Source organism: Camellia sinensis, chromosome 2, assembly GCF_055761805.1.
Source record: "Camellia sinensis isolate YWXY chromosome 2, ASM5576180v1, whole genome shotgun sequence".
NCBI lineage: Eukaryota > Viridiplantae > Streptophyta > Magnoliopsida > Ericales > Theaceae > Camellia > Camellia sinensis.
The window spans coordinates 227,238,152-227,258,308 of NC_138962.1; the positions used below are offsets into that span (position 1 = coordinate 227,238,152).

The following is a 20,157-nucleotide window of genomic DNA, read 5'->3' on the forward strand; positions in this document are numbered from 1 at the left end:
TGATTAAAATATAGTCACCAATTCTTTTTTCCATTATCAGCGACAAATTTATTATGTAGCCAAACATCTATTTGACTCCTTTAGCTAGCAAACCAAACTTTTTTGTAGGCAAAAACTTCAAATTTTTTAGGCTACTAAATATTTAGTCACCAAATATAATTTATTTTTCATCTAATTTTTTTTTTTTACAAGAAACTATTTAGTCACCAAAAATATTTTCTTTCTTTTGGCTATCAAATATTTAATCGCAAAAATGCTTGATTTCCTTTTGGCTAAATGTTTAATCGTCAAAAACTTTCTTGAGTGTTTTTTTAGTGTTTTTTATATATATATATATATTAATTTCGCCACAATTTGTATTTATTCTGTGCAACCTGTACCTTGTATATAAAGAAAATAATAACAATCGAAGAAAATTTAACTTTTAACGTCAAATTCGAAATATAATAGAAATTCCACATGCATCAAGCATAATCCAACTTAAAATAATAATTCTATACGAAACAGATGATTATACAAAAATCATGTCTTCTGTACACAAAAAAAAGAAATATCCACAATACCATGTCAAATCGTAATCTATACCATGCCAAAAGTAATATGTTCTATGCCCAAAGCAATTAGTATCACGCCAGTAGTTATCTGTACGAACAATAGTAATCCAAAAAAAAAAAAACAAAGGACAACATAATAAGAGATTATAAAAAAAAGTCCTCTGCACATAAATAAGGAATATCCACTTTTCCACGCCAAAAACCATCTGTAAAAATAAAATTAACCATGAGTATTGATTGAATAACGTCATCATTTCAAATTATAAAAGAAAATTATATAAAACTCGAATGTATATAATCTTTTCAAAATTGTATAGTCGTAATCATATGTTGCATGTCCGGACAAGTTTCCCCCAAGTTTCCCCCTCCCAAAATGCAATTTTTCAGTTAAGTTTAAGGCATTTTCAGCTCTAACTCCCAACCTAGGTGTCCTACTCACAGGCCGTATATCCCCATATGTTCTATTAGGCATGAGGAAGCTGCCCGCGCAATCCCCAGAGTGGTTCGAGATTGTTTAGCATTTTCGGCTCCCCAATGTACTTGTTCAACTAACTTTAAGGTGTTTTTTACTCTAACTCGCAACATACGTGTCCTAATTACATCCCATATGTCCCAACAGGTCGTACTTGTCACAAGCAAGCTGCCAGTGACATCCCTATAGTGGCCTAGGCACTATTTCGTATTTTTGCCCCCCTCTAACGCCTTTCTTCAACTAAGTTTAAAGCATTTTCAACTCTAAACCCTAACCTATGTGTCCTAATTACATGTTATCTATCCCCACAGGTCATATTTCTCACAAGCAAGCTTACTGTGACATCCCCAGAGTGGTTCGCATGCTGTTTCGCATTTTTGCCCATCGGATGCCCTTTTTTGACAAAGTTTAAGGCATTTTTTACTCTAACTTCCAACCTACGTGTCCTAATTACATGTCTTTTGTTCCCACAGGTCGTATTTGTCACGATCAATCTTCTCATGACATCCCCAGAGTGGTTTAGGAGCTGTTTCACATTTTCACCTCCGAACGCCCTTTTTCAACAAAGTTTAAGGAGTATTTTACTAACTTTCAACCTACATCCTAATTACATGTTGTCTGTCTCCATTGGTGTATTTTATTGTATAAGCCAACCTTAACGAAGTAAAAATATGAAATTGTATTACAAAAAATGGATGATTATTATTGAAATTATATTTGTCATCCATTATTTTAAAACAAATATGTGAGAGAGAAAGGGTTCCATATAGGAGGTCAATAACCCATTCCATCTATTTCTAGCCTCAAAAAAAAAATATTGGATCAAACTCATCAAAATGAAGAATAATTAAAAAGTAATACGAATGATAGTTGAAAGAAAAAAGAAGTTATTTGCAAAAAAATTATGCAAGGTTCCATGAGAATCAACAAAGTTGTATTTTGTAACATCCGTGACAAGAAACTTCATGTCTTTTACCGAAGAAAAAACTACTTGAGCAAAGGGCATAATTCATACAAATATAGATCACACTAAAGCTATTAAGCATAACAAACATTTTGTTCCAGGAGATGATTGCATTTTTATTGAGTTCTTAATATATTTATTTCATTTTCTAGACTTGTTCGGTAAATCAATTTTCTATTCAAGAATGAGCTACTAACTAGCCACCATGGGTAGACTGCATATAAAAAAAAAGTTAATTGCAAAAAAGTATGCATAATTATGAGAATCAACAAAGTTGCATATAGAAACTTGGCTCAACAAGACCTGAATTCCATATATTAAACTCATATACTTGCCACATTGCAAGAGAAATTGTCAATTTAATTCTTCAACATATCCAATCAACTAAGAGTTACAATCCACAATGATGGTTATACCTGCCACACTACAAGAAAAATTGTCAATTTAATTCTTCAGCATGTCCAATCAACTAAGAGTTACAATCTACAATGGCAGTTACTTTAGTAAGGATCAAAACCCAAGCAAGGGCCCTTGATATTTGATAATATTTTCAAGTTAATATGAACAATATAGAAAAATCTAGTTGAAATCCAAAAATTATAGAAGCCAAAAGCTTACTAATTCAACAATGACAATAAATTGGTAGACCGCGGAATTAAGATACACCGGCAACATATTAAAAGATCTTAATTCAAGTAATGTTGAACAACACAATAATCTCATTTTTTCTTCACATAGAATATATCATTCACTTTCCACACATTCCATTCGTTAAATTCAACAATGGTCATGAACTAAACTATTTTAACCAAATCACCATAACATGCAAAATCTATAAATATTAAAATCATATTTTTTTCAAAAAATACATTAAACCCATTATCACCAAATAGAGAAGAATATAGCCAATTAAAGCCATTAAGGAAGAATTGACAATGCCCTTCCAAACACAAACAATTAGCCACCCCTTTCTTACATTTATTTTTCTTCATTCATTTCGTCATTTTTTTTTCCTTTTTTCTTCTTCTGTTCGTCAATATCAATTCCCCCTTTCTTCCCTTTGTGCTTGTACAAATAGAGTTGGGTTAACAAACCAACTATGCAATGCAAGTGTGCATGTGTGTGTTTTGAATTATTAAAGCACACCACATATTCTACAATTAACTTGGAAAATGAAACTATAACTACAAGGAGCAGAAATAGAATTGATTTTAGAAGTGTAAAAGAGATGGAGAAATTGATCGATCATGAAAAAAACATAAAGTCGGTGCATGCCAAAAATCGATTAAGAGAGATTTTTAGGGCTTCTCAGAAATCGATTTGAGAGAGAGGGGGAGGGGGGTTATTGTTGCAGATGGAGGGATTTTGAGTTTTGGAAGTGGTAGAGGGGTTGCAGTTAGGATGAGGCTTTGGTAGAGGGAAATCATTAAAGTGAAGGGGGCAAATAGAGAGATAGAGAGAGGTCCATATATACCTGATATCTATCTGGTTGAAGAGAACACCTTCACTTCAACAATGGAAGCCAATAGAGGCTTGTAGTCCATTGTGGCTGGAACTCAACAGAGGCTACTAGTTATTGCAGGAAATTAAGGATTACACAGAGATGGTGAGAGCAGCAGAGGAGGAGTGAGAGACAAGAAAGAGAGAAAGAGTAGCATAATCGTTGTGGGTGTGGGGGAGTGAGAGGAAAATAGGAGAGAGAGTTAACCGGTTGCTCAGGTTTCCCATTTTCTACCATTAAGCAATTCAATGGTCCTGATCAATTGAGTTTGTAATCAAAGGGCAGATAATTGGGTTGCATATGATGTGCAACCTTTAATGGGTTGCACACCCAGACAGCTCCCAAAAGATTGAAGCAAAAATATGGTTCCAAAACACAACAACAAATGTATACATGCAAATATATAACATATTCACAAATTATTGCATTACAAGAAAGCAATCAAAACTTCTTTATCGCTCTAAAAGTTGACTCGAAATTGATAGGCAGAGGAAACCAAATAATCTCATTAAAGAAAATCACAAATAAAGAACTATTAATAAGTGGTGTTGATTTTCCGAACTATAATTGCATATTTGGAGCATCCATGTGACAATTGCGGAAAAGGGAGAAAAAAAAGCCCAAGAAAGAAAGGAGCAAAGGATATCATTATTACAAAATATAATTGCTAGACAAATCTAAATCTCACTGGTTTTAAATAGAAATTATGGAGAACTTCATGTTTTCCTTGAGTACTTAAGTAGATATTAACAAGTTTAATTAATAATAGTCCATAGTAATGACACATACTAGTAGAGTGAGTGGCCACATAAACATCTTCTCTAACATCAGAAAATTGCTTAATTCCCAAGTAAACAGTTATATATATATATATATATATATATATATATTGTGTTAGATTGCAGAGAAAATATGAGAAAACCACAAAAGTTCAAGTTTAGAATATGAAAAATTTAACAAAAAAAGAACAAATGAATAAACAAAATCTGCACAAGTTAGCATATTGCAACTCAGCAAACAAAAGTATGGAAACTTGGATCTATTCTTTTCTTTGTATTAGGCTTTCCAAGTAGCCAAAAATGAAAGGGTAGTGAAAATTATAATAAATAGGTGATATGGGTTTCACCCCCTCAAACAATGAACTTAAAAGAAGCAAAAATCAGCAACTAAAGTTCACATAATGCAAGGAGAGAAAGAGAGAATATATGAGCCAAAGAATATGCAGATACTTCAACTTCTATATATTAACACAAGCATAACCAGAATAAGGCTCACAAAATGGACCAAAATATATAAAGATTTTAGGAAATACAAAGAGAGAGAGAGAGAGAGCTGTGACCTAGGGCTTTGACAGGCAAAGTCCAAGGGATTCTGCGCCAAGAACGAATGCAGCAAAATCCTGTGCCAAGAGGGTGGTAGCCTTGCAAAATATGGAGTTCAAACCACACTGGTGTTAGTTCAAGCAATGACAACGCAGCCACAAGGACCAAATCCAAACAGAAATTTTCAATTTTACTATGATTGACACCTATATGAACATTATCTTGTCCTCCCTGTATCACGATAATCAATGACAATGCAACCAATGCAGCTTCCTACGAATGGCAACTAACTACTAAGGATGTATTACAAATTGCATAGGAATGAAACTAATTATATTTCAAAACTCAAATTCAAAATGTAATGCTTAATAACCAGACACACTTGAAAACAGAGTGTAATTGCCACCCATGTGTTTCACATTTCAAAACAGTGTGTAATTAGTGGCAACGCCAGAATTTTTTTATTTTATTTTTTTCCAATGGGTATAAACTAGATCAAAGAACACACTTCATTCAAATAACTAAAAAACACACATGCAAGACTACACTTTAAACCACATTATGACCACACCTTCAATCGCATCATCAAGAAGTGTAAAATTTTCATTAGTCTACATAGACAAAATTTAATAACATAAAATTATATAAAAATATGCACATCAAGACAGTAGAGTTTACCTGCCCGCGATATCCTCATTCACTTGATATCCTTATTATTTTCACAAAAGTAATTTTTTTATCCTTATTATTATCCTCATTCCTTATTTTGTAATTTTTTTGTGATTTAATTTTTTTGTAATTTAGTTCTAAATATATATTTTTTGATATGTTAATTCTAGTTGTGTGAGATTTAATTTTATAGAATTTTACAACATGTTTGGGACTCACAACATGGTATAAAAGTCCAAGCATGGCATAAAACCCAATAAATTCACACCTCAATAGAGTATGATTGACAATAATAGTACACTTCAGAGCATCTCCAATCCTTAACTATTATCAATTGCAAAAAAAAAAAGTATCACACCTGGTAATGCCCTATTATCAACTAAAAGAAAACAAATAAATTAGCACATCTGCCAGTATCCTGTTATCAATTAAAAGTAAATAAACAAATTAGCACACCCGCAAGTGCCATGCTATCATTTAAAAGCAAACAAAATATCATTTTGCACATATGCTTTCACATTAACAAACCACATAAGCAATACAAGAGATGAAACTTTTAATGCATTAGTTTGAATTATCAATAGCCATTACGTAAAGACTTAGACTACGTACCAAAACCAACCCTTCAAGCAATTAAAACAAATAAATAAAAAGAGCCAATAGCTAGGGAGAATATGATATGCAACCCTTAAGGGGTAGCATATTGAAATGGATTCTTTTTTTCATGGATTTTTCAAAACGTGAATGGATACAACTCTTGAGTCTAGCCATTAGCATGGAAACTTACGTCGAAGTGGGGCACATAAGCTCTAAGTCTCAAGCAATTTTTGTATGGATTTTTATGCACAAGTCAAAACATTTAGATACCAAATAATCAATCTTGACAAAGCTCACATTCTTTATTGTTTTACTTGTTGGTTCAACCATTTAATAATTTATAGAAATACATAACACAAATATTCTCTCTTTTATTCTTTATTTTTAAAAGTTTGATACATATTTCTTCATGATTTTTCCTTTTTTTTTTTTTGTTTTTGGTCACTAAAGTGTCAAGCCTTGCTCTGACTAATTTCTTGGGTACATATAATTCTTCCACTCCATACATATCATGCAATTATCACGCCAAAACATTGGGAGTAGATCATCACCACCTTGCATAGTTTGGACTTGTATCTTTTAACAATAGTGAAGAGAGAGATGGTGCAGAGTAGAGATGGGGAGGGACTATAGGAGTTTGGCGGGTTCCGATGGCTTGGGTTTGGGTTGATTAGGGTGTTAGGTTGGGTGGGGTTGGAAGGGGCTTGTGTAGAAGAGGTAGACGAGAGTAGCGTGAGGAACTGATGGAAATGGGTGGGGAGGGGTTTCAAGTGGTGGAGCAGGGAAGGGACAGGTGGGTGAGGGGTTGGTGGTGGCAGGAAAAGTGTTGGGGTTGGTCAAGGAGGGAGGAAATTGGTTGTATGGGACTCAGTGACCAAATTTCCAAAGCAAAGGGAAGGAAAAAGGAAGAAGAGAAGGATATTTTGGTAAATCAAATAGGCGATTGCCATTTCTTTATATTTACTTTTCACCTTCTCATTTTAGTTGTAATTATAAAAAAATATCTCATTGATTAATTAATTGCAGCCCTAATGTCCTTGTGATGTAGTTCCCCAAATTGAAATTACTAAATTACACTATCCTGATGATATTCGTCCCTCCTCTTAGTCCCTCCTCCTAGGCATATGTATGTAAACAATCCAACTGAAACCAATCATCTAAGATACTTGTCACAAAAAATATAGCATTTATAAGATAAATTTTACAAGTATATAATACACATATATAAAGGAAATGCTACTATGCACATCCCTTATCATAAGAATGTTACTTGAAAAACAAAGAACAGTTTGTTAGGTCAAAATTAACCAAGTGTAAAAAGCAACATGTTTAGATAGGAAATCAAAAGTGACAAAATAGTGAAAAAAACATTCTTTGTTTTTTACAAGAAACATTTTTGTATATTTTACAAGAAATTGAAAAGCAACTTACCATCTTGCTATGGATTGTACACAAAATTTAACAATCTTACATTTTCCAACATTATCATGATAAATTTATCATGCAAGCAAACAAGGAAGAAAAATTCAAAAATTTTCCTTTCTGACATTACCTACTACTTCAATTCTAAAGTTTCGCACTAATCTTTCTTGGTTGCTAGGAAAGCCTCCACGCTTAGAGGGAAGAAAATAATTCATGGATTCTCTTAACATCAATATACTTTCAAAAAAGGATGTGGAAATTCATTTTATTAAGCATAAGCTTCACATCGATTGCCTTTTAGCTAAAATTTAAAATCATATACTTCAATTCCTTTTACTTTTCAAAGTAGCTTTGTTGGTTAGAGTCACTTTCTCGGTATCTTGTCAACTGCTCATGCTTAAAGAAGATACAAGTGAAGTTCAAGCACTATTTGATTAGCATTTTTGGAAATATTTCTATTGTATGTGAACTACGTTCGCTTTTCAATACATACATACATATATATATATATATATATATATATATTTAAAAAACAATCAAACAAAAGATTTAATTCAGATGGCTATTTAATTCAACTAGAACAATAAGTACTACACATTACCAAAAACACTTGGAATAACTATTTGCCTTAACTTACAAATTGGGAGGTCCCGACCACAAGTTACAGCTGCTTCATGTGAATATCACTAAATATATTTTGGGATAAATCTTCGGAGAACATGTTAAATCAATCACAAGTTTTCAACATCTAAATGCAATGAAAATATAGTTACAAAATACTTTTGTTAAAATTGCTAACAAACTAGGTATTTTTACAAACATCTTAAATGCAATCAAAATTCACATAACATAATCAACCCTATAAGTTTAATGCCAAAATAAGACAAAATATTTTGCAACAAATCAAGAACAAGTCATGGAAGCAACAAAATGGTTACAAAATACTATATCAATTAATGTAAAATTGATTACTTCATTACAAATGTCAACCGAGATATATAAATAGCAAACTAGAATAAAATGCTTACAAAGCCTTGCTTCATTCGTACAAATTTCGAATCAGTGTGAGCCAGGAGAGACTAAAATACAAATTCAGAGAGGGAAAACAAAGTAAAAAATGGGGAAGAAGAGAGTTTTAGACGAGGGAGGGTTTCAGAAATAATCAGAGGGAGGCATACCTTGTTGATTGCCCTTCAAAAAACAAAAATCCTTTGTTTTTTTAGAAACCAAACAGAGGCTCACTGGGTTAGATTAGGATTTTAAACAGAACAACCACTTCAGCATGCATTCAGTCGAGCCAGAGAGAGAGGAATGAGCGCAGTAGAGAGAGAAAAAAGCGAGAGCAGCAGGGGAAGAGATGGAAGGGGCAGCAAAGAGAGCAAGAGGGGGCGACACAGAGAGAGAGAGACGAAAGTGAAAGTAGAGAGAGATTACACTATGGAAGAAGGGAGAATAGAGATGGGTCAACCGGTTGCTCCGGTCTCCAATTTTTCAAAATTAAAGAATTCAATGGTCAGGATCAATTTGTGTAATCCAATGGCCAATAATGAAGGTACATTTGGTGTGCAACTCTTAAGGGGTTGCACACTGCAACAGGACCCCTCATTTCATTGCCTATTACCTTTTCTAAAAGCCTAAATGCAAATTCCTATTGGATTTCCTATAGTCCATATCAACCCATCAATCTTTCCAGAGTATATGCAGCCTCAATTTGAAATCAACACAAATAAATAAAGAAAATGTGCTTTCCTGCTGGTTTCCTATGGCAGATTTGGAAGCAATATGAAGGCCGAAACATTGCGGTCTTGCATTATCTTTGCTATCTTTTGGACCATTTTGTTGGAAAGAAATGATAGGATTTTTAATGAAAAGGAATCTGAAGTTGATGCTCTCTTGGATAAGGTGACACATCTCACGTCAGTTTGGGCCTGTGTGTCTCCCCCTTTCAAGGACATACCCCTTTTTTCGATTACTACAGATTGGGCTGCTGTTTGTTATACTTAGGTGGTTTATTTTATGTTTTAGTTGACGCTTCTTAGGTTTTTGCGTAGATCTCTCGACTTTGTACAAGGGCATCTTGTCCACCCCTTGTTTTCACCTTTTAGTTCAATAATATTGTTTTCTTGCTGTTCAAAATGGAAAAAAAGAAAAAAAGAAAAAAAAAGTGCTTTGTAAGTAAGTTTTTAAACATCTATGACCAAACTTTTTAGTTTCAGTAAGATAATGTATAGGATACAACTGCAAATCAATTCAATCTCCAAATTTGTTTCTCTGTTTCCATACTTGTTCATATTATTTACAAATTTTAATACAAGGCTAAACCCAAAATCATCTGTTCTCACTTAAATATAGTAATTTTCAAAACAGAGTAAACCCACGCATTTAAGACCAAGAAAAAAACTCCCTTCTATGTTATTCAACCATTCAATCAAATCTAATTTCTCAAAACAAGAAAACCTATAAATATGCAAACAAAATTCAAGTTTCTTTCTAACAAATTCACAATTTAATATGATGTTAATCCATGTGAATAAATTGAAGATGAGAAGAACATTTTCACATCAATCCTAAGCAAGACATCTAACCCATTAACACCAACACATCCACCATGTATACACTTGGAAGATACAGGTAAAAACTCACAATTCAACCACATAATTAAATCGAAAAAGAATCAAAATGTCATAGCCCTCAATATATCTGGCAACTACTAGAAATTATTTATAAAAATAAAAAATAAAAAAAATCATAATTAAAATTGGAACAAGAATGATTTCTCTTTTTAATAATTAAAGGACACGCACAACTAAAAAGAGTGGGAATATATCGCCACGACAAGGTTAACATGGTTCTTGAAAAATAGAATTATTAAGACGATTCTCAGCAATCTTAAACCACATGTAACTAATCCATCAGGCTTCAATCAAAATTCCTTGTGAAGAAAGACAAGAAAAATAAACTTCTAATATCTTTGATTAGGGAAAAAACAAACAAACAAAAATCTTAAAGGTTATAGTACATTCATCAGTTGACATATATACTTAATGTGGGAATTGAAAATATCCTACATCTAGGTTGTACAATACATTCATCAATTGCACCACATGCACACATGAATGGATTTGTTGAATAATAATCTAGTTAACAAACACTTGGACTAAGTTTCCAATGTAAAAAAGAAAAACACTAAAAAAAAATCTAATAATAAGCAAAAAATGATACCCCAACTGCGTAGGTCACATTACCTTAATAAACAGACTAAAGTTTGAGTCTCCCTACCTTACCTAACAAAAACATGACAAAGGAAAAGAAAATACTATCAAAACATTTTATAAAAAAGAAAAAAGAAAAAAATGAAGCAAGAGGAGAATAGAGATAAGGGACAGTATATCATACAACACTAAACTCAAGCTGCTATCCAGCTCAATTTGCCCAAGGTTTAGTTTGGAAAGCCAAGAGCATGCAGGTCGGGCCTCCACCAAGGAAACTAACAGCCACTATAACACTTGTTTATCTATCCTAATTGATGTACCTATCACAAAATTAAATAAAATTTAATTTCATTAAGGCAATGTCATCTTACTAAGTGAACAACCTCAACCTCAACCTCATCATAGGGCACAATCAATGCTAGAAACTATCAAGTTGTGCTAGATACAGTTTAATTTATGAATTCAATTTTACCCTTCATCTGGACTAATAAAAATTCATAAAAATTTAAATTGAATTGCTTATTTACCATTGCTCCACGAGCATTGAATAATTTCTCCTATTTACCAACTGAATGAAAATCAAAATCAAGTTACACAGACAATTTAATCAATTAAAAATATAATAAGTTAACTACAATGGATACAGAAATAATCCCAACCCCAAACCTAATTTTTTCAATCCCTAATTTTTCAATTGAAACCCATGAGGCCATGAAACAAATATTACATTCAAACTGTAAATAGGCAAGAGACGAGATAAAATATAGAAAACAAAAATTAAAAAAAGAACAAGTAAGACAGTAACCAACTAGGCAAAGAATCCATTATTAACTAATAATCTATCAAATTCTACCAACAAATTTCACCCAATATATCTTATAATCAAGTTGTGCGAGATACTGTTTGATTCATGAAATTGCCTATTTATCGAGAAATAGGGCTTTAGGGATTTCAACCATACCTCTTCAATGAGAACTCTTTTGAACCAATAAGCTACCAGAGAAGATAGAGATCCTCAAGAAGCCTCCGAAAGCAAGAGACGAGAGTGAGAGATGATAACGGGCAAGAGAACGGGCAGAGAAATCAGAGAGAGAGAGAGAGGGAGAAACCATAGATTCAGAGCAAGGGGGAGAAAATTTTACCTCTTCAATCCTTGCACAGCCTGCGACTTCGATCTCCATTCGGGGAAGTCGACCAGAGAAGAGAGAGGAGTCCTGTTTAGCCAAACGAGAGAGAGAGAGAGAGGTGACTGATGAAAGTAGAGAGAATGGCTGGGAAAGTTTCAACCGGTTTAGCAGGTAAATGGTATAAACTGTATAAAATATTGAAGGGTTTAGATTAATTTAATCAAATCTAACGGCTAAGAATTAACTTGCATACAAGCCTTGCACACTACAACGGCTCCCATTGTTATTTTCCCCATTTTACTCTCCCTCATCCAATTAAGAATTTTATAGAACAAACGGTAGTGGTACAAGAAAAAGGAAGCAACTTTATTTCAATAGAGATGTCACCTGACATTTTTTACTCTTTCTGGTGGGGTATATCAAGGGAGTACAACAATGTACAATATGATTGACAATATCAAAAAGCATAAAAAGCCCAAGCCCCATGGAACTGCCTTAGAAACCCACATTTATATTTTCCAAATTAGTAAACGGAAATACAAATATAAATAAATCAATCAATCAAAAGACACATTTTACTACTTTAAAAGTACTCTATGTTTCCTCTTTTCAAAAAAGAGACGGTGGAAATAGCACCTTTTTGAGATGAAAATAAAGACTAATTGACTAATGTAGAGAAGTCCTATACCATAACTAAGGCTGCAAACGAACAGAGCTGTTCATGAACAATTCAGGCTCTGCTCGTTAATAGCTCATTCGAGCTCGGTTTGATTAGCTAATAAATGAGCTCAAGCTACATTTCCAGGCTCGTTTGAAGACGTGTAATAAATTATACATTTAGTAAAAAATTTAAATTAAAAAAAAAAAACTCTCATTCAAAAACTAAGTCATGGTTTCACTAAACCTCGTTCAAAATTTTGAGATAATTCGGAGAATGAGAAAAAAAATAGGATAAAAATGAAAGTGAACAGAGTTTGTAATGGAAGAGGGAAGGATTTAAGAAATAACCACTAGACTATAGATACGCATACCTTCAGATTTCAACAGAAGTAGAGCGGATGAGGGAGAGTATAGCCGGGAGGGGAGGAGAGGGACCTAGATATCGTTGTAAGTTTTCATCTCTCTCTAACCCATTTTTGTCAATTTGATAAATTATGACCCACTTCAATTTAAAATATCAAATTTAGTAAATAATAATTTGAATCTGAATACATAAAGATATCCAGTTAAACTAATCTAGAACAATGAAACTCTCAACAACCAATCAGGAAATTCTAAGAAAATAGAAAGACTTTTGCTAATGAGATTAATTAAAGCTTGAACAGTATGATACCACAAATCTAAACCAATTAAGTCATGAATTTAAAAATCAATTAATTTAAAAAATTAACTCATGAATTCTATAATTCTGTTAAGAGCCTATTCGTTGAAATAGAAAAAATGAAATGTGGTTTAGATTTAACTGAGACAAAATGTAAATATATATATATATATAGTTGATTTATTAAATCATTCATTCTTTCTTGCTCCCCCTACCCCACCCATCCCAATTTGATTTTAATAAACCAAAATAATGATAATTGTAAGGAAAAAAAAAACTATACTTATAAATTTCCTACACAACCAACCAAAGAAATAAGTAAGAATATAAATCAAATACTTACCGCAATGTTTGGATATGAAAGGTCTTAAGGAAGTCCTCAAGCTGCCTAATGTGAGCCTATTAAGCAAACATAATGCTTCAGATTATTGGTTTGAATTTGTGGAAATTAGCAAACCTGTTGGAAATTAAGCAAACACAATGCTTCAGATTAAGCAAACACAATGCCTAATTTTAATTAACAAACCTGCTGGAAATTAAAGATTAACAAACCTCAAAAGATATCCAAAAATTAGAGTCAAGATTATTGAAACAAACCTGCTGGGAATATACTTGCTTGACCCAAAAAAATTAATACTGAAGAAAAAGAATTAGACACCTCAAAAAAATACTACCAGACTCAAAAGATATTGGTTTGAATTTGTGGAAATTAACAAACCTGCTGGAAATTAAGCAAACACAATGCCTAATGGAAATTAACAAACATGATGGAGATTAGAGTAGAGATTATTGAAACAAACCCGATGAAAATATACTTGCTTGACCCAAAAAAATTAGATACTTGCTGGAAAGAAAAAGATACTTGGGTTAAAGATAGAAAAAGATTGGTTTACTCACCTGAACATTATTTATACTAGATTCTTCCTTTAGATTCTTTCTTTTGCAGTGGCTCCATTCGGTCGGCACTATTGATGAAGATTGAGATGGCGAAGAGAGAGGGAGGAAGAGAGAAGATGAAGAGAGTAATAGGGGGTTTGGGGTTGGGCTCCGACAGGGAACTGAAGAAGAGCATGGGAATGGGATCCGATGGAGGTAGAGAGAGGGAGGGAAGGAGGGTTTGTGTTCAAGATTTGAAATTTGAAAGAGAGAGGGGGAGGGAGGGAGGGTGGATTTATTATTATTATTATTATTACCACTACCTCAATTCTCTCCAACTATTTCAAATAATTGCGCACACGTAGTGTGTGCCCACCTCTAGTTACTATTATGTATACTAAGTTCTTAATAACAAATGTATATGTCATAATTTAGTTGGTAAGAATTAAAAAAGTAGGATAAATTACAAAAATTACATTTACCATAAAATATAAATATATTTCGTACTATACATTTCGTAATTTTAGTGTGCTTGTATGAGAGTTCGTCCAATGATATATTAAAAATAGAAGGTTGATAAATGTTCCTACCTTTCTACTTTAGACCCCCCACTTCTTTGGCCCCCCACCACTAAAATTGCTTCCCTCTTTATTTTTCTTTGGACCCTTACCATAATCTCAAATATACCCTTTGAACCTCACCCCTACACCTTCCACCTTCAACTCCTCCTTCCTCCAGCAATCCCTCTCCTACTGTGGCGACCCTCCCTCTCCAGCAACCTACTCAAACAGCAATAACAACAGAGCAACCGTCTATTACCTCGGAATATCAGATTGATGCGAACTATGTTTCAAGGAATGTAACAACCTTGGAAGTGTAATGGGTCCAAGTTCGAAGGGTGATTCCTTCATTGTCGAGAATCACATTGATGTTACTGAAGATGAATGATGGATAACCAGTTCAGAAAACCCATTTTTTTGCCTTCGTTTGCCGATGTTCGTAAAACCAATTCCGAACAAAAGCTTAATGTTCAGTACTATGTAGCCGAACAAAAGGCATATGTTTAGTTGTGGAGCACCGAATATATTCAACAAGTTCAGCTCTGTGTAACCGAATGAAGAGAAATTGACCAACCTGTGAGGTAGAGAGAGAAATCGATGGGGAGAGAGGGAGTTGCCCAGAAAAGAGAGTGGGTTCCAAAGGATGAAGATGAAGATCGCGAAAGAGAGTTTGTAAATCAGTCGCTCCTTTGCGACCGCCACCAAAACCCTAACCTTTGCCGCCATTGATAGTTTTTTAAACAACAGGTGGTGGCGAGAGCCTCACCGAAGGAGGAAAATAACAGAGGTGGGTTGGTGTGACGACCCCACTACGTAAAATAATTAGCATTTAATTAATTAAGGAGAGTTAAATTTTAATTGCCTATTATTCTGATTTAATTTGGGATTTATAAAAATTATGGAGACTAATCCGTATATGTTTCTATCGAGAATTTATATTGGAATTAGAAATTGGAAGCCTAAATGGCTCAAGAGAGTATAATTGGTGAACTGAATTATTTTAATTTCGAGTATTGGACCATATGGGAGTTTAATTAAATATTCAATTGAGTTTAGGAAAATTGAGATTTGATCAATTGGGTTCAAATTGGAGTTAATTAGGTTGTGAGAATTGAGAATTAAGATTATTATGAACTAAATTTACTTATGAGGCGATCAATTGAATATGTAATGTATCGATGGAGATTTTGGGTTTGATCTAAAATTGAAGACCCTAATGATGTGAGAAGCCAAAATTGATGAAGGTAATAAGTTTAATTTGATATTTGGAGCCTTTTGGGAGTTTGATAAAAAATCTGATCAAATTGAGAAAATTAAATATAATTAATTAGGTTCTAATGAAAGTCAAATTAGATTAATTAAATTATGTGGAACTTGTGATTAGTCATGATTAATTTAATTGTGCTAATTAAGATTTATTAAGACCATAAATTGAATTATGGAACAATGTAGAATTGAGGGTGCATTTGGGTGTCGGTGTGCAAAGAAAATTCTGTGAGAGAAAGCTCACCTCATCTTTGTTGCTGGAAAAGAGCCTTCTGAAGAGTAAGAATTCAAGATAAACAACTAAGAAAACAAAGGGGAAATAAAGAAAAGAAAGGAAACTCAAGAATTTGTGAAGAGATTCAATCATTCAACAACTTTAGATAAGATCTCTAACTCCAATCTTGGAATTAATCCTCCCAACATCACAAATCAAGAAGAAGTAGAATCAAATTGTATGTAAATTTGAATATAATGAAAAGAAAAACAAAGTTCAATTAATTTAGAAATTTAGTAATTGAGTTTAATTTGTGTTATTTTTCATGAATTTGGACTTTATCTTTACATGCATTATAAATTTTGAAGAATTTGAGTTAATCAATTCCATATTTTGAAGAGAAGAAGGAAAAGTTTTATAAATATTAAAATCCATGGAAATCTAGAATTAATCTTGAAGATAAATGAGGTTTTGATTTTAAATCCCTAATACATGCATGTAATGTAATTTAAGAGTCTTACTTGATTTAACCATATTTTGGAATATATATTAAATTAGTTAGTTTATTTGAATTACATACATGCAATATTTGCTAGGAAAATTGATAAGAAAATGATGAGTTGGAGTTAAGATCAAGTTTATGAAAGTAAAATTAGAAAGTAATTATTTTGGGCTTGATTTTGAAAAATTATGGTTAAATTATCATAAATTACATGCAAATATTCTTCTAAGAGTTTTATAACTTTAATTTCATGTTTTGAAAATCAAGGAAAAATATTTGAAATCTTTGCATGAATGAATCACTGATTTAGTAAGATTAAGAAGCCAAGTTAGAAATCGGTCCATTTGGAAAAGAAGGATTTAATAATGAAAGAATATGTGAAACGAGAACCCGATTCATTTGAATAAAAAAAGAATAAGTATAGTAGAACTTCAGATTATTTAGACAGAAATCGGATTACTAAGACAGAAAAAGACAAGAGAAGCCAAGTTGAATTAAGGAAGTGATTTTGCGTTTCAATGTGTATATGTTATGTGTTTGTGTAGGTCGCTTGCAAGAGGAGTATCATCCGGCCAAGCACTGTGAGTAATTTCTTTGTAAATATATTTTCGTATCTAAATTACTTTGAGAATGACTAGATTATCTGATAATTTGGGCCACCAATGTTTTGTTATGAAATGTTTATAAAATGTTGATGCGATACGTTTGTGAACAAGAACCTTGGAACCGTTAAGTTATACTTTGAAACTCTAAGACGTGTACGATACGATATGTCTTAGAAAATGAGGTTTTGTTAGGAGTGAATTAGTAAGATATGATAAGTTTTTCAAAAATAGAATTTGTTTAAGAAGGAATGAGTTCCTTTTGAAACGATAATGCCGATCTTTTATGATCGTTTCACATGATTTCGATTGTATTGATTGTTTCGCATGATTTTGATTGTATCGATCTGTATGATATCTGCCCGTTATAGACGTTTTGAATAAAGTCGCCGAAGTGGGCATTTCACATATGCGCGTCCTATATGGATGTTTTGTACCAAGTCATCCCAAGTGGACATTTCGCATGAGTCGTCCAATAAGGACGTTTTGTATAATGTCGTCCTATATGGGCGTTTTGCATGAAGTCATCCTATGTGGGTGTTTTGTATGAAGCCGTCCAACGTGGGCGTTCCGAATGTTTCGTTCCACCGTGAACGTTTTGTGTGGTATTCCGAAAAGTTTTGATAAGGCAATTGGGTACTACAAATTGTGGAAAGATTTGATGATCCATATTAGCAATTGGGTACTCAAATGGATATTTTATATTTATTATTTACTTCCGCTAGCCCCTAATAATTTGTTTTCTGTTTAAAATGCCTTCGGTAATCTACGGATTACTGGTTGGTTACGATACTAAACCTATAGGGGAGGGTTTGGTCGTGACGGTTGCAAGAGGCTGCTGGCAGGAGTCGAAGTGGTGGTGGGATTAGGGTTAGGGTTAAACTTGGAAGGTTAGGATGAGAACAAAATTGGAATTTGATGTTAGGACAAAATTGTAATAAAATAAAATATAAAAAATGGGGGTCCAAAGTAAAAAAGTAGGGACATTTAGTAGCCCTCATTAAATAACATTTGTAAATTTACCAATTACCCCATTATCTATTTTGTAAAATCTAATCAATTAAAATTAGTTTAAATCAAAAATCAAACTGGAGTACCAATGACCTCAATTTTTGAGTCACCTCTTAAATAAGACTTGATCGCATCAAACACAACTTTTAGATCTTCTCATACTTCTCTTAGAATCGACTGACCATATTCAATTATTTTTTTAAAAGTTGGATCAATTCAACATTTGGCTGACTTTGAAGTCATTCTCTTAATTTGACCACGTTACTATAGACTATTTTTAATCTTTAGTTTTCAATATAAAAAATTTAAAACTAATATATTAAATAAATAAAATGAATTTGTATATAAAACAACTTAATTGGAAACAGCCCATAGGCCTATGTTTTTTGACATGTGCCTGGCAAAAAATGTATTGACTATTCTAATAGACTTGAGCCTCGATATTTGAAGGTTTTGACACTTTGAGCCAGGATGGTTGCCCAACCTGTAATGAGCATAATTAGGGGTGTTCGCGGATCGGATTTGTGCGATTTGTAGTTTAGTTTTGACCCACCCGCACCTATGCGGTTTGGGAAAAAGTCAAACCATAGCCGCCCGCAATGTAGTTTGCGGTTTGTGCGGGTAGGGTTTGCGGATGTACGGGTGGTCTGCGGTTTGGATTTTTTCCTTTAAAAATTAATTTTTTAGGTTTTTTCCCCATATATGACTCCAAAGTACCTAATTAAGAACCCAAAAAATGATTAAAAAAAAAGAAGAGACCAATAGGGATTGAAAAGTAAATGCCAAATATACTTTCTGTTCAGAGTCAAAAGAGTATATGTTGAGGGAACTTAAACCCTAAAATAGAACAGCGGAAAGAGGGAGAGAGGATAAAACAGTAAGGATAAAAATACAATATAATTCAAAGATTGGAAGCTGCAAAATTTGATAGAATAATTTGAACAAATGATCTTTGCTCAAAATAATGCATGCCCCATAACAAATTCTTAGATCAAAATCAAAGAAATTTTATATGAGATTATACAAATGTGTCACACCAGAAATTAAAAAAACACAAACAACATTAACATAAACTGAAATTTTTGAAGTGAAATAAAATAAATCCCACCAGCACTCCATGAATCCAAATCAAATCAGAGAGACTCTCTAGAAGTATTACTCTCTCTCTCTCTAAAAGTATGACCCTCTCTAGATGAATCTAGAAAGAGACAGAGTGGCACAAACATGTATGAAATACCATAGGAAATTATCAGGATAGCTAGCTAGCTCTATCAAAAACCTCCAAACAATCGATTCCAAGCTGTGGATGGCGAAACACTTTCAATGTCTTAGCAAAGAGATTTTGATCTCTTCTTCCTCCCAAATATTTGTGGCCCAAATCAGTAACAGTCAAAAACAGAGCAACCCAACTCTTGAAATCTCTTTTGTTGCCTAAAAACAAATCACAGATCAGGGAGAGAGAGCGAGACAGAGACAGACAGAGAGAGTCCTTACCTGAGAGTTGAAGAAGAGAGAGAGTCGATTGCGAAGGTCGATCAGTGCTCTCAGTGCTGCGCAGATGAAAAACGAGGTGCTCTCAGTGCTGCGCAGATGAAAAACGAGGGAGTGTGATGAGAGAGCGAGATGAGAAGATAGTGCTCTCAAATGTTTTGATTTGAGAGATTTTTCTCAACTGGTTTTGTTTTGGCAAAAATATCTACATAATAGATGGAAAAGATGAACGGTCCAGGTTTTTCCCCCCCAAAAAAAAAGGGCAAATTACATATAACTCTCTCGAGATTTAGCTAAATTACAGATATTCCCCTAAGGTTTCGGAAATTACAGATACCCCTGAGGTTTATATTTTCATAACAAATTCTCCCATGAGGTTTATATTTTCATAACAATTTGCTCCCTAATTTGTTATGCAAATAGTACATTCAGGGGTATCTGTAATTTCTCAAACCTCAGGGGTATCTGTAATTT

The 20,157-nt window shown here is 33.3% G+C and overlaps 2 long non-coding RNA genes across 19 annotated transcripts; one reads left to right on the top strand and one right to left on the bottom strand.

Moving 5' to 3' along the window:
- Window positions 1-551: 551 nt before the first annotated feature.
- On the bottom strand, window positions 552-19,763 carry LOC114298844 (uncharacterized). Of its 18 annotated transcripts, none has more exons than XR_014362733.1 (7): window positions 14,059-19,763; window positions 13,505-13,618; window positions 11,856-11,927; window positions 11,675-11,737; window positions 10,898-11,033; window positions 10,747-10,785; window positions 552-4,911 (listed from the first exon to the last, which is right to left on the bottom strand). It is a non-coding gene; the product is annotated as an uncharacterized LOC114298844 (long non-coding RNA). The 18 variants fall into 18 exon arrangements; XR_014362740.1 differs by having other exon boundaries at window positions 552-760; window positions 4,831-4,911; window positions 11,675-11,927; XR_014362730.1 differs by having other exon boundaries at window positions 552-2,406; window positions 4,831-4,911; window positions 11,675-11,927.
- Window positions 19,622-19,866, top strand: LOC145820694 (uncharacterized). Its single transcript, XR_014362742.1, has 2 exons — window positions 19,622-19,730; window positions 19,763-19,866. It is a non-coding gene; the product is annotated as an uncharacterized LOC145820694 (long non-coding RNA).
- The last annotated feature ends 291 nt before the right edge of the window (window positions 19,867-20,157 follow it).